The 25,694-nt window shown below is 45.3% G+C and overlaps 1 protein-coding gene across 3 annotated transcripts in view; it reads right to left on the reverse strand.

Moving 5' to 3' along the window:
* Positions 1–25,694, reverse strand: part of B3GNT9 (UDP-GlcNAc:betaGal beta-1,3-N-acetylglucosaminyltransferase 9) — an 86,509-nt gene that overhangs the window by 23,461 nt on the left and 37,354 nt on the right. For 2 of the 3 annotated variants that reach the window (XM_063945424.1, XM_063945426.1), the window contains exon 1: positions 17,362–18,088. The exons of the other annotated variant lie outside the window; for it this stretch is intronic. The gene's annotated coding sequence lies outside the window, so the exon portion shown is untranslated. Of the gene's footprint in view, positions 1–17,361; positions 18,089–25,694 lie in introns of those variants that run through there. 3 annotated transcript variants of the gene reach the window in all.

Consider the following 25,694-nt stretch of genomic DNA (forward strand, 5'->3'; position numbering starts at 1 on the left):
TTCTCCTATACTAACCTCCATTACTGTAAGACCATAGGGTACAGTACAGCATCAAACACATTAGCCCCTGATGAAAAAAAAATCCAAATATATTAGTCCCCACAGGAAAAAAATGTAATATATTGTCCGCTGACATGAAAGAAAACAAATACATTAACCCCCACAGGAAAAACACACGACAGGAAAAAATGACAGGAACATACCAAACACAGTAGCCAGCACAGGAAAAAAATAAAACACATTGGCACTCGACAGAAAAAACCCCAAAAACAAACACATTAGCCACCACAGGAAATATTTTTATACATTGGCACCTGACAGGGAAAAAAAACAATTTAAAACCCACAGTCCTGCGCTACTCACATAATCAAACAGGGCCCCGATATTGGCTGTCACCAACAGGGTCCTGGTGCCTGGAGAAGCCATTCTCCCGATCCTGCTGTGCCCAGGACAAGCACAGAGATCCTGGGGCTCAACCGGCAGATAAATGAATCAGCACAACCCAGCAGGCTGAGTGATCTGGCCTGGTGGAATGGTACCGGTCCAGCGGTAACATACCCAATATACTTGTGGCTCAATCCAGCCCTGGAGAGCAGGGTAGGGCAGGTATAGATTATCTGTCTGAGGTGCCCCAGAGTGGCTGCAAATCAGCCAGGGCAGAGGAGCAATGCCCCCCATCAGTTAAACAATACACTACACACTATTCAGAGGGGTACATGGTTTTTGTGCAGTTTCTGAGTAGCTCTGAACTTACTCAGCCACTGCGATCACTTCAGCCTGTCAGGTCCCGGAATTGACGTCAGACACCCGCCCTGCAAACATGCCTGTGTTTCCCACGGCACTCGCAGAAAACGGTCAGTTGACACCCAGAAACGCCTTCTCCCTGTCAATCACCTTGCGATCACATCTGCGATCGCATTCTTCGTAAGGTCCCACGCTGTCCGGCATTTCCCGTCGCTAGGTAAAGACGTGCTCGCGCATTGCGGTCGCGGTGCATGCGCAGTTCAGGCCCAATCGCACCGCTGCAAACAACTGCAGCATGCAATCGGGTCAGAATGACCCCCTCAATGGCTGCAAGCATAATCTTGAAGCATTGGTTATAAGCACTGTGGTCCGCAACACATGGACGCTGCCTCTACCCACGCTCTGTGCACGGAAAGGGGATTAAGGTACTGCAGTGCTGAATACAGACTTTAAAACCACAATTCAGGTGACGGACTTTATGATAATAATCAATATAGCTGCTTATGCATAGGAGGTAGAGTGCAACGCTGATCAAAAAACGAAGGGTGGGTAAGAGCAATACAGCTATCTACACTTTGGCTATATTTATATCTATATATGAATTTACCAATAACTCTGGATCAATAGATTATTTAATATCAAAGCTGATGTGTTACCCAGCTAAAGTGTATATTCACGAATATTGTTTTTATAACTTTTTGATTATGTAATAAATATTTTAAATATTCTTGCGCTCTCTTATACATGTATCTATTTTTACGATTTTCCCTGACCTACTACAATAAAAATCTCTAGATTGTAAGCTCACATGAGCAGGACCCTCTCCTGTCTTACGTCTACATCTTCTCCATCTGTCTCATATTTGTTCTGTTTTCAAGTATGACCTATTTTTATGTGCAATTGTTATGCCCACTGTCACTAGTGCCCTGTGAGGCCTTACTCACACAAGATGATGATAATAATTATTATCAAGCTATTGGCTATAGCAGCACGTCAGGACCCAACATGAACTTTTTTATTCAGTGCCTTATAAAAAAAAATGACCATAACTGGTCATATATTGTAGACTTTCTTTAAAGTGCCACTGTGTCTTGGAGATGGCTTTATTTATACCACAGTGTACAGATGGAGCCCTGCTCATTTATCCCTTTAATAGGATTAAGTGAGCCAGTGCTGTCGGACGTAATCCCCTGCTGTAATGACTTAATCCCCTGATGTACTGTTGTCTCTGTATTGTATTGAAGCTGATAACAATAGATGAAAGGCGTATGCTAATAAACCTTGGTGCACCTAGACTCAGCAGAGAAGGCTAGATGAGCAAGGCTCCATCTGTATTTTGTTCGTAACAGAAGAATCTTTCTGTGGAACAGTCATTAGGTTATATTTACTAAGCAGCAATTTTTGAAAGCCGCCACTTGTTGGAGGCTTTGCTCGTGGGATTTAAAAGGGTATATATTAATATATGCAAAAATAGGAGTGCTTTGCATTTAATGTTATTGCCCTTTAAAAAAAGAAGAAGAAAATCTACTATAAATGTGCTGGGCATTCCTGGACGGTGACTGGGACACTGACGTATCTATAATGGGTGCAAGGGCTCACACACCGCACACCCTGTACATATATAATTATATTTCTACTCCGTCGTTGTGACACTGGCTGTGCAGAGCTGCAGAAATCACCAGGAAAATGGACAGCGAGGCCATTTTTCTGGTGATTCACGCATATGCAGTAGAGATATCCTGGGATCATCAGCATTTACCCGTGTTTTTTGCTAGTAGAAATGGCTCCCTCAGGAAAAACCCGGATCAAGTGACCTGGGAATACTACCCGGGTAGCTACCTGGGTAGGACACGGGAATGATCCGGGTAAGGTTGATCTCCCAGCGCCGCCCCTGCCACTTCACCAGCAGCGTCACCAACCCGGCAATATGCCGGGATGGTGACTGCTGATGGGAAAGGGGCCATGAAGCGGGTCGCAGCCGGGTAGCACCCGTGTCAGGCTCCCGGCTGCGACCCGCATCGTCAGATGGAAAAGGGGTATCAATGAGAGAAGAGGAATGTAAGGCAGAAATATACACAGTATATTAGGCAATGCTCTTCAAAATAATTCTAATTTTCCTGGAAGCCAAGTAATCAGACCTGATAACATAATGGTGAGAGTGCAGACTGTTCAATTACGTTTATCTACTAGTTAAGGATACTTATTCCAAAAGGGACAATACAGTATTATGTATTATACAAATAGTGGATCTGTATATCATTTAGCACTGCAAGGGGTGAACATACATGCATTTATTTATTTATTGCATGCAGGATAAACACTGGCTGCTTTTGCATGTAGCCCACAAGTACTGGATAGCTTTAAGGTGTATACACACAGTGCGATGCGTGCTTACGATTTTGACTATATAGTCAATCGTGTGAAAAGGTAGCACATATCGCACTGGGGGTGTCATTCTGACCTGATCGCACACTGACGTTCATCGCAGCGCAGCGATCAGGTCAGAAGTGCGCATGCATCGGTGCATGGCTGACAGGCGATGGCTGTCATTGCCTAGTGGTCGCTCTTGCCTGATTGACAGGCAGAGGCGGTCGCTGGGTAGGAGGGGCTGCACGGTGGCATTTGGCCACAGTTTTGTGGGCGTGGTCCGGCCAACGCAGGCGTGGACGGACCATGCGGAGGGCGTGCCGCAGCGGCTGCGTGATGTCACACGCAGCTGCTGCGACTCGGGCAGCGATGAGTAGCTCCCGGCCAGCACGCAAAAGCTGCGCTGGCCGGGAGCTACTCCTGAAGTGCAAAAGCAGCAGCGATGCTTTTGTAATTCTGCAGTGGATGGGAGTCGGGATTGACATGCGGGTAGGACTAGCCATGTGCTGGGCGTCCCCCGCATGTCAGTGTGCCTGATCATAGCCCTGCAAAATTTTGCAGGGCTACGATCAGGTCTGAATTAGGCCCTGTGTGTATACAGCTTGCGATACCAATGCGCGCTCCCTTAGTGTCCGTATCGCAAGAAAAAATAGACTGTGTAGGCATGGCTGTTTTGACTAAATTGTGTACAATCTAGTTTCTAGTATAGCCAAAATTGTACATAGCCAAAATTGCACAGCGTGTATAGTCAATATTGGTGGTTCTGGGTTCCTGGGAGTTCAAGGGTAATCGCAAAGTCAAAATCTTAGGCAGAATCGTACCGTGTGTATGCACCTTTAGTTTTACACTGCAATTTCGAGTTCAGCTGGGACACGCCCCTCCTGTATATTTGTTTTTATGCAATATTTAGAATGTTGTAGGTGCACTTGGTGCCATTTTATATAAATGAGGTAATGATTTCTATCTGGGGTAAAAAAAAAAATGATGAGTGAGACCAGCATATGACTGACAGGACTTGCATTAGATATACAACTACAATTACTTACCAAGAGCTACAGTTACTTATGTAAGCTGCAGCGAGTGCACGTAAGCGACTTTCTGCAGTGACCGCGCCTCTCAGCTCTCCAGCATCCGTTACTTAATTTTGAAGTTACTTTGGCACAGCTGTCTCATCCGCCTACCACATTGTGTTTCGCAATCAGCAATCCTCACAGAGCCAATTGCAGTAACATAATTAAAATGGATTTATTTATCTTTCGAAACGGAGGGAATATAACATAACCGAAGAAAGCTGCAGTTTTGTGCCTCGGGCGTTATCAGCACAGTTGGCACTGGGCAAAGGAGTAGGTGTTCCAGCTTGGATGAAGATAATTTCAGGTGTACACAAATGAAAGGAGGTTAAGTACCCCAGGGCCGGTTCTAGCCCTTGTGGCGCCCCGGGCAAAAAATAGGGGCATGGCTTCATATGGGGGCATGGTCAGTTACGCCCCCATTTGTGCCCCCTGTAGAGTAGCGCCGCTGAAAGAAAATAAAAATAAATAAATTAATACTTACTATCCCTGCTCCTGATTCCCAACCGCTGCAGACCACCGCCGGCGCCGCTCCTCTCCTTGGATCTATTGGAGAGATGCATGACGTCTCTCCCATAGCACTGCATAGACACTAGAGGTCAGTTATGACCCCTAGCGTCTGTGCCAGTCCCACAATGCTGTGCGGTGCGCGATGACGTCATCGTGCACCGCACAGCAAAGGTCCTCTCCACGAAGGGAAACTAGATGGGTAGCGTCTAGTTCCCTTCACAGCGGGGGACACAGCGGGGGACACAGTAGGGGATCTTGTCATGGTGCGGCGCCCTCCGGATGGCACCGGTGCCCTCCGGAAGGCGGCACCCCGGGCAAAAGTCCTGCTTGCCCTTGGCAAGATCCGCTACTGAAGTACCCCTATGTCCTTCTTATAGATAGGTACAGTAACCTGTACTATGTTCCTGCATCAGAGTTCAATTCCAATGTTGAGAGCAGGGCTGTTTCTAACTAATTTGGCTCTCAGGGCGAACAAAAAAAATGTGAGGGGACATTATTAATATTTACAAATATATAAAGGGACAATACAAGGATCTATCAGGCAATTTGTTTATCGAAAAATCTCTACACAGGACATGTGAGCACCCTCTTAGGTTAGAGTAGAGAAAATGTCACACCCAATGAAGAAAAGGGTTCTTCATAGTAAGGGCAGTAAAAATGTGGAATTCTCTGCCAGAGAAAGTAGTAATGACTCAGTCAATATGTTTAAAAATGGATTAGATAAATTCCTAGCTGAAAGAAATATCCAAGGATATAGCATTTAAAGGAAGAGAATTTTAGAAAAAGCATGAATTATAGTTGTTATTTAGACTTAAAAACATAACTTCACCTGGGTCATTATAGTTAAACTACAGTTACATACAGATTAGTGTAAGAATTATAATACAGGTTGAACTCGATGGACATTTAGTCTTTTTTCAACCTTAATAACTATGTTACCATGTTAAGAACCACACAGTAATGCCTATTGCACCTTATTATGCCCCACACAGTAATGCCCATTGCACCTTATGATGTCCCACACAGTAATGCCCATTGCACCTAATTATGTCTCACACAGTAATGCCCATTGCACCTTATTATGTCCCACACAGTAATGCCCATTGTCAGGCTTGGACTGGCCCACAGAGGTACAGGGGAAACCACCGGTGGGCCCCACTGCCTGGGGGCCCACCTCCTGCTCTAAGGATCAGGATTCAGACTGTGCACTTGAATTATACATCATACATATGTTACCTTATACTGGACTATGGTGTATTTTCTACAGTGCATTGCTGTTATTATTCTGGTACATTATCATGCATGCAGCACAGAGCCGGCCTTAGCTATAGGCAGGCTAGGCATTTGCCTAGGGCATTCAAGCATGTCTATGGGCATCCAAGCATGTCCCTGCAGCATCTCATGCTGAGAGGGACAGTCCGCAAACTAACTGTTACTTTCCAAATGTGTTCAATCAGTACTTGTAATTATACACTGCTGTTTACATTTGTCAAAAAAAATGCACACTGTGCCTTAAACTTCCTCTGACATGCTTGAATGCCCCTGACTTGTGAGACCTCAGACAGACAGCAGAAGCCCAGTAAATGCAATTCCTGGACCTGTGACATTTTTACTGACTATATAAGGTTATTACTGGATGGCTTCTTATGATAACACATGTGTATTTTGGAAGACTGCTTCACAGAAACCTGACATCACCTATACTGCTTGTGCACATGGGGGAGAAAGACCCTGCCATCCTGTGTGTGTCCCTTATCCCTGTGCAAACCCCAGGTGTCTGCAGGGACATAACATGGGCAGTGTTCTCCCCACACTTTATTTCTTAGTCAGTCCATACCGTAAAATTCCCTTGCCATCTAGCACTGTAACGTGGTCAGTAAGTTGCGTTGTGCTATTTCTATATGAAACATCAGTGCAGCGTGACTTTTGGACACATCAGACTGGAGGGCAGAGCATTTAGCTCCCACAGTAACAATAAAGTAAAGTGCATGCAGTTAACGGGAGTAACAGACACCAGCAAACACACTGAATAGTGAAGAGAATGGACAGTTTCTACATGTTTGATACTGATCTTTTTGTATAACCAGCAAGTGTGGCAGTATCTGTGGCAGTATATGTGTATTATGGGCATTACTAATGTGGGGCATATGTGTAAGGTGCATTACTGTGTGGCATTGTGTATTATGGGCATTACTAATGTGGGGCATATGTGTAAGGTTCCTTTACTGTGTGGAATTATATGTATTATGGTCATTACTGTGTGGCATTGTGCAGAGTTGAACTGGCCCACAGGGTAACCCCCCGGTGGGCCCCACTACCTGAGCGTTGCAGGTACAGATGCAGAACTAGCGACGGAGCTAGGGGGCACCAGACAAAATTTTGCCTAGGGCATCAAATTGGCTAGGGTCGGCTCTGATGCAGCAGCTGCATTTACTGTATATATTTATGAATGGGCCCAGATATTGCATTAATGGTTAGTCAAACCAATGATGTGGCAGGCCACACCCCCTCTGCGGACTGGCCACACCCCTAAAATGGGCCCTTACCACTGCATTCCCCCGGTGGGCCCTACATGCCCCAGTCCGACACTGCCCATTGTACCTTATTATGTCCCACACAGTAATGCCCATTGCATCTTATTATGTCCCACTCAGTAATGCCCATTGTACCTTATGTCCCACACAGTAATGCCCATTGCACCTTATTATGTCCCACACAGTAATGCCCATTGCATCTTATTATGTCCCACTCAGTAATGCGCATTGTACCTTATTATGTCCTACACAGTAATGCCCATTGCATCTTATTATGTCCCACTCAGTAATGCCCATTGCACCTTATTATGTCCTACACAGTAATGCCCATTGTACCTTGTGTCCCGCACAGTAATGCCCATTGCACCTTATTATGTACCACACAGTAATGCACCCTAGCACCATGCCTCACTTAAAATTGGCAGTGTACCTGCTTGTTGTCAAGGGGTTGTTTCATGCTGCTGGCCTGCCTGCTCCCTTCGCTGCCACCGCCGCCGCATCCCCGGCACTGCTGTACCGTTTTTTGCCTCCTCCTGCTCCTTCCGTCTCAGTCTATGAGATGTCCCTCTTAAAATGGCCACCGCCTCCTCTAGCATCCTTAAAATCTGTCCTCTCTCAATCAGCGGCCATTTTGGGAGGGACGTTTTAACAGTATTCTATACGGCCGGTCAGTCCAGATAGAATACTGCTACAGTGTACTCACAATGGCCGCAGGCTGGCACTCTGTGCGATTGCATGGCTGGCCTCACCCCAAAAGGGCACTAGTTGAGAGATCTGTGCAAGCCCAGATGTCGTACTGCGTTTGTGCAGATCTTTCTGTGCGAGAATGCAAGCAGTGCTTCCAAGTCACAGCATCACTGACATGTTGCAGCCGTTGGGGGGCATGACAGAGGGCTGCAACTGGACCATTCTACAAAAGTGAGGTCCCACCAAAAAAAAACACACACACAGCACCCCCATTTTGTAGGCGTGCAAAGCCAGGGTCTGCATCTTTTACAATTATGACATTTATTTTATGTTCTAATTAGAGATGAGCGGGTTCTGTTCCTCGAGATATGAACCCCCCCGAACTTCACCTATTTTACACGGTTCCGAGGCAGCCTCAGATCTTCCCGCCTTGCTCGTTTAACCCGAACGCGCCCGAACATCATCATCCCGCTGTCAGATTCTCGCGAGATTCGTATTCTATATAAAGAGCCGCGCGTCGCCGCCATTTTCACTCGTGCATTGGAGATTAAACAACAGTATATAGTTGTACAGTATATGATTAGGCCATTGCTGTAGTATCTTGCAGCTCAGTGTCACTGCAAGTATCCATTCCATATCTGTGCTGCATTTTGTGAGCAGTATATATAGTATTACAGTGCAGCATTTTGGTGACCAACAGTATATAGTTGTACAGTACATTAGGCCATTGCTGTAGTATCTTGCAGCTCTGTGTCACTGCAAGTATCCATTCCATATCTGTGCTGCATTTTTGTGAGCAGTATATATAGTATTACAGTGCAGCATTTTGGTGAACAACAGTATATAGTTGTACAGTACAGTAGGCCATTGCTGTATCTTGCAGCTCTGTGTCACTGCAAGTATCCATTCCATATCTGTGCTGAATTTTTGTGAGCAGTATATATAGTATTACAGTGCAGCATTTTGATGACCAACAGTATGTAGTTGTACAGTACATTAGGCCATTGCTGTAGTATCTTGCAGCTCAGTGTCACTGCAAGTATACATTCCATATCTGTGCTGCATTTTTGTGAGCAGTATAATTATATAGTATTACAGTGCAGCATTTTGGTGACCAACAGTATATAGTTGTACAGTATAGTAGGCCATTGCTGTATCTTGCAGCTCTGTGTCACTGCAAGTATCCATTCCATATCTGTGCTGCATTTTGTGAGCAGTATATATAGTATTACAGTGCAGCATTTTGGTGACCAACAGTATATAGTTGTACAGTACATTAGGCCATTGCTGTAGTATCTTGCAGCTCAGTGTCACTGCAAGTATCCATTCCATATCTGTGCTGCATTTTGTGAGCTGTATATATAGTATTACAGTGCAGCATTTTGGTGACCAACGGTATATAGTTGTACAGTACATTAGGCCATTGCTGTAGTATCTTGCAGCTCAGTGTCACTGCAAGTATACATTCCATATCTGTGCTGCATTATTGTGAGCAGTATATAGTAGGACAGTGCAACATTTTCGTGACCAGCAGTATACATATATAGTACAGTACAGTAGGCCATTGCTGTATCTTGCAGCTCTGTGTCACTTCTAGTATCCTGATCAGTGCTCAATATCTGCTGCATTGTTGTGACCAGTATGTATACTGTACTGTGCGACGTGTGTTATACACCTGGTGATTATACATCCTGTAATCTGTACTGAGCAATGTGTGAGATACACCTGGGGGTTATATACCCTATATACTGTACTGTGTGATGTGTGAGATACACCTGGGGATTATACACCCTATATTATTATTATTATTATTATTATTATTATTATTATTATTATCCTTTATTTATATGATGCCACAAGGGTTCTGCAGCGCCCAATTACAGAGTACATAAATAATCAAACAGGAAAACAGCAACTTACAGTTGATGACAGTATAGGACAAGTACAGGGTAAATACACATAGTTACATAAACAGATGACACTGGAATAAGTATCAGGTGGCAGAAGACTGCTGAATGTGGTATAGTTGAAGATTATTAAAGAAAGACAAAGGATAAGCACATGAGGGAAGAGGGCCCTGCTCGTGAGAGCTTACAATCTAAAGGGGAGGGGTAGACACAGACATGGGTGACACAGATGGGGTACATAGAGAATGTGGAACAGAGGTTTAGGATGAGATTTGGCTGGGTTTTGTGAAGAAGTGGACCCCCAGAAGGCACAAGTCAATACTTAACATTGCAACATTTTACTGGGCTATGCAGGAGAAAATTAAAAATAGGGGAAAATAAAAAATACAAAAAAGAATCAATAACTTCTACCGCTTTCAAAAAGGTCAATGGAAGCTGAAATAATGGACAACTACCTCATGGAAGCCAGATACAGTATACCAAACAGTACTTAGCAGAGTTAGGAATGAGTGCTTATGAAATACAGTAACATTTTGTCATAATATTTCAGAAACTGCATGGCTGGTCTCTTGCACTCTTTTGCATTAATACACCACCTGCTTTAGGATTTATATTCAAAAACATTATGTCTCCATAATCCCAAAAACGTCAGTCTTCTTGGAAAGTGGTTTGTGCCTTTGTAAGGGAAAAAGAACAAATGTTCTCAAACAACGGTTTCTCAATTTCTTTTTCCTCTGGGAAGGGATTGTGGATTCGCAAGAATATCTGAGCATTTCTGTAATCAGAAAGCAGTGACTTTCTACAAATGTTTACGAATAATTCCAGTGATTTTGTCATTTTCTTCCAGTGATTTGGACCAATAATACCATTGATTAGAACGAATAATTCCAGTGATTTTGTCATTTTCTTCTAGTGATTTGGACCAATAATACCATTGATTAGAACAAATAATTCCAATGATTTTGTCATTTTCTTCCAGTAATTTGGACCAATAATACCATTGATTAGAACGAATAATTCCTGTGATATTGAGGTGTTTGTGTCGCTTAGCTTAGCCGTCCAGCGACCACAGTGCACCTCGTTTTCTCTTTTCTTTGCATCATGGGGGTAATTCCAAGTTGATCGCAGCAGGAATTTTGTTAGCAGTTGGGCAAAACCATGTGCACTGCAGGGGAGGCAGATTTAACATGTGCAGAGAGAGTTAGATTTGGGTGTGGTGTGTTCAATCTGCAATCTAATTTGCAGTGTAAAAATAAAGCAACCAGTATTTACCCTGCACAAAAACAAAATAACCCACCCAAATCTAACTCTTTCTGCACATGTTATATCTGCCTCCCCTGCAGTGCACATGGTTTTGCCCAATTGCTATCAAAAATCCTGCTGCGATCAACTTGGAATTACCCCCCATGTGCTGTTTGGGGCCAATTTTTTTAAGTGCCATCCTGTCTGACACTGCAGTGCCACTCCTAGATGGGCCAGGTGTTTGTGCCGCCCTCTTGGGTCGCTTTGCTTAGTCATCCAGCGACCTCAGTGCAAATTTTTGGACTAAAAATAGTATTGTGAGGTGTTCAGAATAGACTGGAAATAAGTGGAAATTGTGGTTATTGAGGTTAATAATATTATAGGATCAAAATTTCCCCCAAATTCTATGATTTAAGCTGTTTTTGAGGGGTTTTTGAAAAAAAAAAAAAACACCCGAATCCGACAAAAAAATTTCAGGGAGGTTTTGCCAAAACGCAACCAATACAAACAAATGGAGTAGAACACAAGCGCTACAGTACAGATGGATCAAGGCCTCTAGAAGGTTGTCTTAATACTCAGGTAGCTATCCCCTCGATCAGGCTCGCACCTGCAGACTGACCTCCTCTCATTGGGGGAAAAACACAGAAAGGTTTCTTTTAGCACCACCACGGTCACATTCAGTTCCAGGGGGTATCCTCTCCCTCAGTATAGGTGCTCACCTTACTACAGGTCCCTATGTGCCTTGAAAGGTATCTTTTCCTCCCAACTTCTTATATCCTTCCGTATTCACAACATTTGGGGGTCACCCTCCAATCAAACGCTCACCTTAAAAATAGGCCCTATGTTCCTTGAAAGGTTTCTTTTGTTGTATCCTTCCAACAGTCTCTTCTATAAGGCCGTGTAGACTTTTTCTCAGGATATTTATTTTTCCTCAAACATGAGATCCATTCAGAAAGATATATTAAAAAATTTTATTCCACATACAACTCCATCAATGGAATACAACATACAAATGATAAAATAATCAGACAAAGCTGATCAAAAAATCCCCCTAAAAAGACGGCCTGGGTTTTTCCTTTAACACTCCCCTTAGAAGCCGGTCGGAGAAATTTCTCCCAAAAGGATATAAATTAATCCCCCGGTTTTAAGGCCTCCATACAGGGTAGTGAATCTATAAGTAAAACCTTACCGCCTAGGGGCTAAAAGTGCTGGTGCCAGCACTTTTAGCCCCTAGGCGGTAAGGTTTTACTTATAGATTCACTACCCTGTATGGAGGCCTTAAAACCGGGGGATTAATTTATATCCTTTTGGGAGAAATTTCTCCGACCGGCTTCTAAGGGGAGTGTTAAAGGAAAAACCCAGGCCGTCTTTTTAGGGGGATTTTTTGATCAGCTTTGTCTGATTATTTTATCATTTGTATGTTGTATTCCATTGATGGAGTTGTATGTGGAATAAAAAATTTTTATATATCTTTCTGAATGGATCTCATGTTTGAGGAAAAATAAGTATCCTGAGAAAAAGTCTACACGGCCTTATAGAAGAGACTGTTGGAAGGATACAACAAAAGAAACCTTTCAAGGAACATAGGGCCTATTTTTAAGGTGAGCGTTTGATTGGAGGGTGACCCCCAAATGTTGTGAATACGGAAGGATATAAGAAGTTGGGAGGAAAAGATACCTTTCAAGGCACATAGGGACCTGTAGTAAGGTGAGCACCTATACTGAGGGAGAGGATACCCCCTGGAACTGAATGTGACCGTGGTGGTGCTAAAAGAAACCTTTCTGTGTTTTTCCCCCAATGAGAGGAGGTCAGTCTGCAGGTGCGAGCCTGATCGAGGGGATAGCTACCTGAGTATTAAGACAACCTTCTAGAGGCCTTGATCCATCTGTACTGTAGCGCTTGTGTTCTACTCCTTTTGTTTGTATTGGTTGTATATTGAAGAGTGGTGATCTTTGGGGGTTTAGGACAAAGCAGCTACAGGGCGCAAGTTACATCTCTCTTATTCTTTATTTGTTTTTGCCAAAACGCGTCCGAATCCAAAACACTGCCGCGGAACCGAATCCAAAACCAAAACACAAAACCCGAAAAATTTCCGGTGCACATCTCTAGTTCTAATGGCAATTTTAATGTAATTTATTAATTGGTTCCTATGATGTAACGACATGTTACGCACTTTGACCTTGGTAGTGGTGGTTATTTGGGGGAGATTTATCAAAGCTTGGAGAGAGATAAAGTAGAGAGAGATAAAGTACTAACTATTCAGCCCCTGCCTGTCATTTTGCCGTCTGTGAGGTCTATGTACTAAGCCTTGAAAAGAGATAAAGTCAACCAGCTCCTAAGATGTATCAAACAAGAGAGAGAGAGAGATAAAGTGGAACAGTTGCCCATAGAAACTAACCAGCTACTGTAACTTTGTAGACTAGAGGACTGATAGCCAGAAGTGTATTGGTTGCCATGGGCAACTTCTCCACTATCTCTCACTATCTGAAGCTGGATACACACCTATACAGTGGTCGAGCCGTTCTTTCAATTCCCGACCCGTTCAGCGGTAAGAGTATGTACTCACCTCCTGTCATGATCTGTCAGAGAAAAACAGGTCACATCTAAGGTCAGGTGTTATGTGCAGTTTAATTTTCATCAAATTCACTGGTACAATATCAGGCAAAAAGTGGAGCGTGTACAATGCGATCCACTGTTCTGTCCGATGTTCCCCCAGCAGCAGCACCACCATCATTGTGTCTTTCCGGCAGATATTAGACAATGAGTTTCATGGATGGAAAGTAGATTGTAAAGGTGTGTACACCAGAGTCTGCACTGTGTAGTAAAATCACATTGAATTTATGATTGCATTTTATCCTGGTGCACTGCATGTTTCAGCAGTCCCAGGATGCCATGACGAGATTTACATGTGCCAGTATACGCAACCTTTTAATGGCAAACAGAGCATGCTGGGAACCCATGGAATAATAATTTTGCCACCTAATCTTCTGCTATTTATTACTACTGCAGTGCAGTACAGAAAAGCACATTTTGCATCCAACTCTACACGAGTCCGAGAGATTATAAATCTGCAGAGAATACTAAGGGCCTAATTCAGATCTGATCACAGCAGCAAATGTGTTAGCTAATGGGCAAAACCATGTGCACTGCAGGGGGGGGCAAATATAACATGTGCAGAGAGAGTTAGATTTGGGGGGATCAGTATGAGATCCCGGTGGCGGGAGCCCGACAGCCGGTATCCCGGCAGCGAGCGCAGCATGTCCCCTCGCGGGCTCACTGCGCTTGTCAAGCTTCGGGCCCAGCGGTCGCCACAGGTTTCTATTCCCCTCCGGGTGGTGGCGTGGACCACCACCCAAGAGGGGTAAGCAGCCGGCGGTCAGGACTCCGACCGCTGGTATTTCAGCTGGTGTCGGGATTCCGGCGTCGGTATCCTGACCGCTGGGATCCAGCAAGGTGGTCAATTGACTGACTCCCAGATTTGGGTGGGGCGTGTTCAAACTGAAATCTAAATTGCTGTGTAAAAATAAAGCAGCCAGTATTTACCCTGCACAGAAACAATATAACCCACCCAAATCTAACTGTCTCTGCACATGTTATATCTGCTCCCCTGCAGTGCATATGGGGGGTAATTCAAACCTGATTGCTAGGGTGCATTATTTGCATCCCTGCGGTCAGGTAGTCGCCGCCTACAGGGTTTATGCAGTCTCTGCACAGCCTAGAACTTACTCAGCCGATGCGATGATCGGGGCCGGAGCTGACGTCACGAATCCTCCCACAAAATGCCGGGTCCCTCCTGCGTTTTTCCGGACACTCCCTGAAAACGGTCAGTTGCCACCCACAAACGCCCTCTTCCTGTCAATCTTCTTGGGATCGCCGGTGCGATCGGATTTTCCATACCATCCCGCGCTCCCCGTTGCGCCTGCACATTGCGGTGCATACGCAAGCAGTGGCAAATGCAGGATTCCTAAAGGGGGGTTTCCAAATGCAATTCGCAATTTCTCATTCTGCGGAACACTGGAACAAGTGCAGGAGTCTGAGGGAGCGGCAGAAGACCCTAGTAACAACCCTGGCCATTAATGTAATCTATGGTCTTTTTATTCACTGGATACTGCAGGGATTACTGTGTAAATATTTAACACTGTTGATTGGTCTCTAATATAGGCTGTAGCAAACATAATTAAAAAATATAACTAAGTGGTCAGAAAAAGGTTAAACATACCATAATAAAAAAATTACACAAACATAAAAGTACCACTGCTGCACTTTCTAAGCACACATTCTCCCATCACATGGTAAGGCTCCTCTATCCTCTTCCTGGCAGCTACTCTCTAGTCCAGTGCACTGATTGAGGACTCAGATCCGCACACATAGCAAACTTGGTAGAAGAAGCTGTTACCACTGGGCATGAGAGGAGGGGGGTTTCCGAGCAACCGGAACCCCCCCCCCCTGCATTTGCCTATGGCAAGCGCAGCTCAGACCTGATCGCACAGCGGCGATCAGGTCTGAATTAGCCCCATGATTTTGCCCACTAGCTAACAAATTTGCTGCTGCAATCAGATCTGAATTAGGCCCTTAAATACACATCTTATATTTGGAGTACTGCTTATAAAACACTACTCTAAAACATTTCTGTTACTGTGTTACATTTTACAATAAATTACCAAAAGACTATCCATTCATTGAATGGAAGTAAAAAGAAGGGAAAATGTGATGTATTTCTAATGCACATCTATGGTATGTAATGGTATACCATCTACTAAACCATATACTATTTCCTTTACACACATGGCTATTACAGGCTAATTGTGTGACAACCACCCACCCCTGTTTGAAGGTCCCTAAAATTGTGGGGCCCCTGGCAGCTGCCAAGTGTGCCTACACGTTAAGATGGCCCTGACGGGGAAGGCACTGTTTAGGTGCGTACACACGGTGAGATAAATCCTTTCGATTTTGACTATATAGTCATAATCGGAAGGAAAGTTAGTGCAAATCGGAAGGTGTTATGCCGCTTGCGATACCGATTCGATCAATCTAGTACAAAGTATAGTCCAAACTGGCACTTAGTCAAAATCGTACATAGTCAAAATCGAAAATACAGATAGTCAAAATCTGTGTTATGTGGGCTCTGGGGGAGTTTATGGGAAATTGCATAGTCAAAATCGGCCATAGGAAGGATCTCACCGTGTATATGCACCTTTAGTGTCCCACGGCCCCTGAATCTGGCTAGCTGGAAATGGCACTCTGTAGCTGGTATTACTGCTGTGAAGGACTCACTGGGCACGTACACTACAGACTGTTCAACTGCTCAGAGCGTCCTAAGAATGCTGCTGGCTGTGCCGAACTTCCCGATGGTGACTGCCCCGCCCCCTCAGTCCATGATGTCATGTACTCAGGGAGCGGGATCGGCACAGGGCTTAGTGCCACCCTGTCCCGGCATTGGCCAACACTAATGCGCACAGCCATATCTGATGACAAATAAGACGATCAGAACCACAGAGCTATGTTTAATATGCAGAGTCATTCCTGGTGCCAAGACTAAATTGCATTGTCAGATCTGGAGCTAAGAGAAATACTGTATGTAGAGCCATATTTGATGCCAGGACAGTAAAGAAAACTGTGTATTGTTATTGTAACAGACATGCTGAATGCAGCCTCTTCACCATCAGCTCAATAATGTTTATATTTGCTTGGTTGCATGCAGTGTCGGACTGGGACATGTAGGGCCCACCGGGGAAATGCAGTGGGAGGGGCCCATGTTAGGGGTGTAACCATTAGAGTGCAACTTTTGGTCCCCTTCAAAAATATATACAGTAAATTCAGCTGCTGCATGCATGATAATGTACCAGATTAATAGGAGATTAATAACAGCAATGCACTGTAGAAAGTACACCATAGTCCAGTATAAGGTAACATATGTATAATGTATAATTCATGTGCACAGTCTGGAACCCGATCCCTAGATAAAGAGGTGGGCCCCCAGGCAGTGGGACCCACCGGTGGTTTCCCTGTACCCCTGTGGGCCAGTCCAAGCCTGGTTGCATGAGTTACATCACAATGAAACATTAAGGGCCCCATTTAATAATAAGTAATATGCTTGTTATCACTGTTACAATCCTATATGGTGCTCCAACAAATCAGCTCCTGTCATTTTACAGGCTGTGTTTGAAAACTGACAGCTATGAGCTGATTGGTTGGGGCACCATATAAGATTAGTAACGAGTGATAACAAGCATATCACTCATTATTAAATGGGTCCCTAAATACTGAGAACTGCTACCTGTCATTATCAGGTGCACTTACCAGACGTCCAGAGTGACCGCGTCCTGCAGCTGTTATGGGAAATACCAGATATCAGTCTCGGGAATATGTATCCCCATGTGACTCCACTTGTATGACCATACTGTAATATATAAACTTGTACATCTGTATATTGCTTTGTGTCGTTAGAAACTGGTTATAAAGGGAAATATATGAGCACATTTAATATTTCAGGTTTTGGAAACCTGAAATTATTTAAACTTTTTAAAAAAAATAAAAAGAAGAAGAAAAATAAAAATTTGAAAGTTTTCCTTTGGCACAAATGTCCATTTTAGATCAATTTTCCTGATTACATATTTCCACTTGACAATCCGACAACTGATCTGTCACATTCCCTTGCGGATCTGACTCAAGTATCATGGCCAACTTGCAAATCTCCAGGTAGCACAACTGTGTTCTCCTGGGTCTGTGTGAAGCAAATGTCCGTCCTGTCAGTGATGTGGCAGAAAGCATGAAATCCTCTGTAGAAAGCCCCCTGAGCAGCCAGTGACAGCTACCGAATCTCCCACAAAGGTGCTGATTATCTGCAAGGCTGGGCATGTCGCAGGAATAAGCAGCTGGAGAAGATGAGATGAGGATGTATTACTAGCAGATATCCCATTGCGTCTCTATACCGGCCCTTCTGAGAGTTTTCGGCTGTGTTCTTTGTGTGTCTGTGTGCGTCTTTCTCAGGACTGCCAAATAAGCACATCTGGATTTTTTTCAATCTGTACATTCCGTAAGCCTCGCCTCTTGAATAAAAGCTCAGCCGGAGCCAGACGTCCCATGGCAGGACTGAACTTGTATCCTTGTGTGATACACTACAGCTCTACCTACCTCAGGCTCCCATGTGTCCCAGAACAAACCTAATGTTTTCCTGAATGTGAATTGTTCTGCAGTTTAGACTTCTGATTGTATTTCTGGTTCTGCCATTTCTTTGAGGTATTCAATAAACAAACTTGGAAACAAATAGAACTAAAGAACTACTTTATTGCGGTTTGAACACAAAAAGATGCAGTTCATTTTATTTATATACTTGGAAATGGCAGTGCACATCAGTGTCCTAGTATGGGCATCAACAACTGTAGCCTGGTCACAACCATGACGCTGAGGGAGCAGTATGAAAACAGGATTATGGAAAGTTGTCAGAACCGTTTTGTTTTGCTAGAGCCTAAACAAAAGGAGTCGCTGACAGTGGGCCACACTGTTATTTATTTATTAACAGTTTTATATATAGCGCAGCATATTCCGTTGCGCTTTACAATTAGAACAGCAACAAAACTGGGTAAAAACAGACAGACATAGAGGTAGGAAGGCCCTGCTCGCAAGCTTACAATCTATAGGGAAAAAGGCATTGATACACAAGGATAGATGCTACCTATTGCATAATGGTCCGCCAGATTGCTAGGTTCTTAATGGGTTGTATGATATGATCAGCCAGAAATGTTGGCCATGGGTCAGGAGGGTATGTTAGTAAAAAAAGACATTGTTGTGTAATATAGGACTGATTCAGGTTTGTAAGCAATGCAAATAAAGCACACAACTGGGCAAAACCATGTTGCACTGCAGGTGGGGCAGATGTAACGTGCAGAGAGATTTAGGTTTGGGTGGGTTATATTGTTTCTGTGCAGGGTAAATACTGGCTGCTTTTTTTTAACACTGCAATTTGACTTTCAGTTTAAACACACCACACCCAAATCTAAATCTCTCTGCTCGTGACGGAATCAGTATGTTATCCCGCCGCACAGAATCCCGGCGGTCAAAATACCAACGCCGGGACCCCGAAGTTCAAAACACAGACAGGAGTGAGGAAGAAGTGTTCTACCCTCACCCCACCCCCCTAACCCTCCCTACCCGCAACTTAACCCTAATCTCCCCCCTTAGTGCCTAACCTTAACCCCCCCCACCTCCCCCGGAGATGCCTAAACCTATCTGTCCATCCCTGCTGCCTAAACCTAACCCACCCTCCCCGCAGCCTAACCCACCCTCTCCCCTGGTCCTAAACCTAACTTTGAATGCATACTTATTGTCGGGATGCTGGCCTTCGAGATTCCGGCGTCGGTCTTCTGGCCCATACAGAGTCCCGACATCGGGTGTCGGGATTCCAGCGTGTGTGTATTTCGACTGCCGGGATCTTGACAGTTGGCATCTTGACCACATCCCCATGTTACATCTGCCCCACCTGCAGTACAGCATGGTTTTGACCAGTTGGGTGCTTTATTGCTTTAGTTACAAACCTGAATCAGGACTATAGCCCCTAGCATTAAATGCAAGTGGATGGCAGCAAGTAACCTCATTCCAGTAGTATTTTATTATTACTATTATTATTATTATCAGTTATTTATATGGCGCACGCATATTCTGCTGCGCTTTACTTATAGGCCCTACACACATGCCGTTTGTTTGAAAGATATGAACGATCTCATTCATAAATGAACGAGAACTCGTTCATATCTTTCAGTGTGGAGGCTCCAACGATGAACGATGCGCGGCCCCGTGCTCGTTCATCGCTGGTTCCCCGTCGGCTGTGCATGCAGGCCAATATGGACGACCTCGTCCATATTTGCCTGCACTTCAATGGAGCTGCGTGACGGGGGGGATGAAGAAACTTCACTCCCTCCGTCACTGCCCCCCCCCCCCCCCGCCGGGTCGCCCATCGGCCGTATCCGCCGTCGGGCAGCTCGGCGGCGGATCGGCATGTCTGTAGGGCCCTTTAGACTATATGGCCATTTGTATCAATCTCTAAGCCAGTGGAGCTAACACTCTGTTCCCTACCACATGTACACGTACATACACGCTAGGGTTCATTTTCGTTGGGAGCCAGGTAACCTATCAGTATATTTTTGGATTGTGGGAGGAAACCAGAGAACCCAGAGGAAACATTCTCAGGCATTGGGGAGTATATACAAACTCCATAGTTAGGTCTTTGTTGGATTACCTGGTTAGTTGGAGACACCATTCTTTCTTCTAACTTAAATCTTCCCTCATAATGATTCTCCTTCCAATGTGCAGACTTTAAATACAAGCCCTTTGCTTGGGGTAGCAGATTCTGTATAATACCCATTCCCTGCAATGGATAATATTTAAATTTTTTCCCCCGTTCAATACTATTATTATTATTAATAATAATAATAATAATAATAATAATAATAAAAAGAATAGCACAGATGTGATGAATGCAAAGAATTATTTAATAGCCTAATGCAAATATCATTAGTTTTAAATACCACCGCCATATGACGCAAAGCTGTACAGAGTTTATATAATCCTTCCCATCAGTTCCAGGTGCAGGCTGTTCTGAGGCTGGAGACATTCAGTCATAGATCAGTCAGTGTGTATCTATTGTGGTCTTGAAAGAAAAGCCTCAGTTTTATTAAATATTGGAGCATCTGTTATGCATGCCATTGTGGCATTGCTGATGTGTGATGTTAGACAGGCTTCTGCTTTCAGTCATAGCCAGGGACGGACTGGGGACTCCGTCTGGCCTGGCATACGTGAAATGTTGAGGCTAGATCCAAGTGGCCTAAGGGACCTTTTCCATCAGGGGGAGGAGCCACGACACAAGGGGGAGGAGCTAGGCCTCCGGGACAGTTGCTCTACTATCCATGTCACCAACTATTACCTTTAGTAATTAGGTGGCGAGCGAAGCGGAGCGGAGTGAGCCACCAAGCCCGAAGCGTGGCGAGCGTACTTTTCGGGTACCCTGTTTGGCTGTAGCTCCTCTCCCTGGTGACGTAGCTCCTCCCCATGGGACTGTCAAAGTCAAAAAATATCATGATGCATACCCCTTGTACTAACCCCTCATGCACATGCACGCTGCTCGTGCACCTGTTCCCCCGTGTGTGCACATACCCGCAAGTTGCGTAAGATCGCTCCGGCGATCGTGCGCATGAGATGTGTATTTACGGCGGAGTTTGTGAGCGTGTAGCGTACGACTCGATCGTAGCATATTTAACCCAAATAGTGCATTTTGTAGTTAATATTCCCCTAGACCAGGCTTTCCCAACCACGGTCCTCAAGGCACACCAACAGTGCAGGTTTTAGCGATATCCAGGCTTCAGCACAGGTGACATAATTAGTAGCTCAGTTATTTTGATTTAACCATCTGTGCTTCAGCCTGGATATCACTAAAACCTGCACTGTTGGTGTGCCTTGAGGACCGCGGTTGGGAATGCCTGCCCTAGACCATGTCAGCCAGTATGATTAGTTTAAACTGTTCCTGGACAGAGAGATTCCTCTTTGCATGATAGGAAGTGTCAGATAAAGGTTGAAAGGTGGTGTCTAGTATCCAGCTGTAGGGTATTTCAAGGGTAACATTCCGGTGTTAGTTAGGAAAGGATCGCTCGCTCCTGCATATAGTTATGTACAGAAGTAGATTATGAACATTAACTGTATTTGCTGTAAATTACACATGCGGCGGGAATCCTGAGGATACCTCCCACCAGAGCAGTTGGGGAAAGACATAGCCCACCTGTTCAAATCCACCTATGACCTTTGCTGTAATGTAGTGACACATCCCTGTGTCCAATGAACAATGAGATTACAGGTACCATTGTATTGTGAATGTATGTTGTGTATATAAAGACCACTGTTGTCTGGCCAGCCTCATGTCTCTGAAGGCTTTCTACCTGAATAGCTGAGGACTGGATTCCAGGTTGTGCTTGCGAAAGATTCCCCACGTATGTATATTCTCTGTAGCCATTGTTCATGTTATTCTCTGTTATTATGTTAGATTTCTGTGTTAGCTTGTAGTGTATAACTTGTACTGTTTTCCCCTTTTTCTCTGAATAATCCACGGCGGTGTTAGAGCTGCTGTGGTTGTAACCAAACCCGGTGTTGTGTTTTCACTTTCCTGCAAAGGGCTCTCTTAGCGTCTTAATCGCTCAAACAGCATACACATTGTTAAGGTTTAAGCGTTACATCATTACAGTATTTGACTACTAAGGTTTAGAGTATAAGTATATTCTTACTGTGCTTTATTAACAAGGTTTAAAGGTTATCAACTGTGTGTGCGCCCGCTGTGTGTATTCCGTACACTCAGCGCAGCGTGTGTACGCCAAGTGCGTACCACGTGCGGGACTCTGTACGCAAATAGCATACAAAGTGCGTAGCACGTGCACGTGGTCTAGCGGCCATAGCTGCTCCACGGTAATAGTGTATAGCTTTATGTTTAAAGATAATAATTGACATTATCAGGACGTCAGAAGGTCCCTTCTCCCACTCCGATATAGAATCAACCATACGTGAAAGGGGCCGCGCGCCGTGTAAAGTGCGTGCAGACACTGCAAATGGGGGTAAGTCACGAGTCAGGGGGCGTGGACTCGCGGCACGCCCCCATATTGCTTAGAAACGGGGCACGTCTGGCTGCGGCGGCGGCAGCGGGGAACAAACCAGTGAGCCGGGAGCTGCGTTGAGCGCAGCCTTCCCGGCTCTCTGTGGACCGGATCAGCCCATCGGCCCTTCTGGCATTTGCATACTTGTGCTATCATAGCACAAGTATGCATTAACTGTTCATTGGTCCACAGTGAATTAAAATGTGACCGGGATGGTTGGGAGCAATATGTATGGATCTATACCTGGCATGTAGCTTTGTTGTAACCATATTTACATACTTTCATATCTTCCTTCCACATGGAGTCTACATAGGCAACTGTGCAGGGCCAGTGCTGAGTTACTAGGTGGCGGTGCCCTAGGGGCAAAGCTTCTCCCTACCTTCTCTGCTTCCCCGTACATAAAACCTTACCTACTGTACATGCTTTTTACCAAATTTGGCTGTCTGAGGTAGTGGGATGGCTCCCGAATTGCATAGCCGATATAATTTACATTTACATATGCTGCCTCTTATATCCATGCTATTTAATGTTTTGGTCATTCTGTGAAGTCGTGTTTTTTATTGTTTGTTTTTTATTGTAGCATGTCAATAAGAAGGGATCAGTACTAATTGCCGCCGGTCGGAATCCCGGCGGTAGAAATACCGACGCCGGAATCCCGACCACACAATCCCGACAGGGGTGGTGAGCGGAACGAAGCCCCTTGCGGGCTCGCTTCGCTCGCCACGCTGCGGGAACGGTGCCTCGCTACGCTCGGCACACTATTATATTCTCCCTCTATGGGTGTCGTGGACACCCACGGAGGGAGAATATGTCGGGATTGTAGCGGTCGGGATTCCGGCGTCGGTATTTCGACCGCCGGGATTCCGTCCGGCGGCATCCTGACCGCATCCCAATAAGAAACAGAGGGGTACATTTACTAAGCAGTGATAAGAGCGGAGAAGTGAGCCAGTGGAGAAGTTGCCCATGGCAACCAATCAGCACTGAAGTAACATCTATAATTTGCATACTATAAAATGATACAGAGCTGCTGATTGGTTGATGGGGAAATTTCTCCATTGGCTCACTTCTCCGTTCTTATCACTGCTTAGTAAATGTACTCCAAACAGTGATATAACAATCATCACTAAATAAAATACAGAATCAAAATAACTAAATACAATAGCCCAATAGAAGGAACAAATAAGAGTAAACAATAGAACATAAGACAAATGGACAAATGTTATCGAGTCACATAGCAGTTTATAAATCAAACAATCTCCTATATATTAGCCATGTGACTCGGTGCCTGGCCCTCTAACGATGGATGGAGTCACAGCGGTGGGCGGAGTCACACAGCCCGCCCACCACATGTGCAGCAAGTCTCTGCTCCTGCTGTCTGTCCATCTACCCCCTCCGTCATCAGCAACTCTGACTCCCTGGCTGCGGCGCCGGGCGAACAACTGCTGCTGCCGCTGGCATTCACGTTAGGAGGGACAGGTGGCGCAGTAGAAGGCTTCATAGCCCTCCCTGCGCCACGTACACAGACCCGCCCCTCCACGCTCATCCAGACACGGCGACAGGGGGGTCATGAAGTATACAGTATTACAATTGCCGCCCGCCGCCTCACCTTAGCCTGTCACTTCGTTCGGGTCGTGCCGCTGCCCCTGCCCTTCACCACCGGAATTACCGCAGATGCCAGCCCTGCGGTGTGCACACTACCTGCTCTGCTGTGACAGGAGCCGAGTGAGATAATCCTCTGCAGCACTCGGCTCCTGCCACAGAGAAGAGTCGACACACACACACTCCAGTCTCCGGGGGCTGCCAGCATCTACAGGCAAGCTGGACACACCCCCGGAGCAAGAGAGAAAATACCCGCGAGGCTATGCCCCCTTTCAAATTAAGCCACGCCCCTTTCAGCCGTCGCACGGCACGAGTGTGGGGGGGGGGGAATGCATATATAAATGCATGCGTATGTATGTTGAGGAGGGGGGCTAGGGTGGTTTGGAGAGGAGGGCCCCAAGTATTCAGTTGCCGCCCCTGCGCACGCCACATTCCAACGCTGCCTCCCTCCATCCCCAGAGGCTCTAACTCCACGACACACGGCCGGCCCGACAGCCCAGAGACAGGGGATTAAACGGACAGAGTTCGTGATACTGTGGAGGGAGATATCTCTGGACGCTGCACCAATTTCACAGGTGAGAGTGCACCGCTGTGAGTGTCGGGGGCAAACTGTGAGCCAGGAGAGAGCAATCCCACCCCGGTCTACCCTTCTGGTGTCCACCCCCTCCACTACTTTCCATGTTCTCTTCATCAGCTTCCTCACTGGGGACTCCCCTACCTACTGACCTGTGTTTCAGTATCCCCTCCCTGCCACCCTGCGTCTCTGTATGCCCTCCCTACCGCCCCGCGTCTCTGTATGACCTCCCTACCACCCCGCGTCTCTGTATCCCCTCCCTGCCGCCCAGCCTCTCTGTATCCCCTCCCTACCACCCCGCATCTCTGTATCCCCTCCCTACAACTAGGGATGTGCACTTGAAATTTTTCGGGTTTTGTGTTTTGGTTTTGGGTTCGGTTCCGCGGCCGTGTTTTGGGTTCGACCGCGTTTTGGCAAAATCTCACCGAATTTTTTTTGTCGGATTCGGGTGTGTTTTGGATTCGGGTGTTTTTTTCAAAAAACCCTAAAAAACAGCTTAAATCATAGAATGTGGGGGTCATTTTGATCCCAAAGTATTATTAACCTCAAAAACCATAATTTCCACTCATTTTCAGTCTATTCTGAATATCTCACACCTCACAATATTATTTTTAGTCCTAAAATTTGCACCGAGGTCGCTGAATGACTAAGCTAAGCGACCCTAGTGGCCGACACAAACACCTGGCCCATCTAGGAGTGGCACTGCAGTGTCACGCAGGATGGCCTTTCCAAAAAACACTCCCCAAACAGCACATGACGCAAAGAAAAAAAGAGGCGCAATGAGGTAGCTGTGTGAGTAAGCTAAGCGACCCTAGTGGCCGACACAAACA

The sequence above is a fragment of the Pseudophryne corroboree genome, chromosome 11 (assembly GCF_028390025.1).
Source record: "Pseudophryne corroboree isolate aPseCor3 chromosome 11, aPseCor3.hap2, whole genome shotgun sequence".
NCBI classification, from domain to species: Eukaryota; Metazoa; Chordata; class Amphibia; order Anura; family Myobatrachidae; genus Pseudophryne; species Pseudophryne corroboree.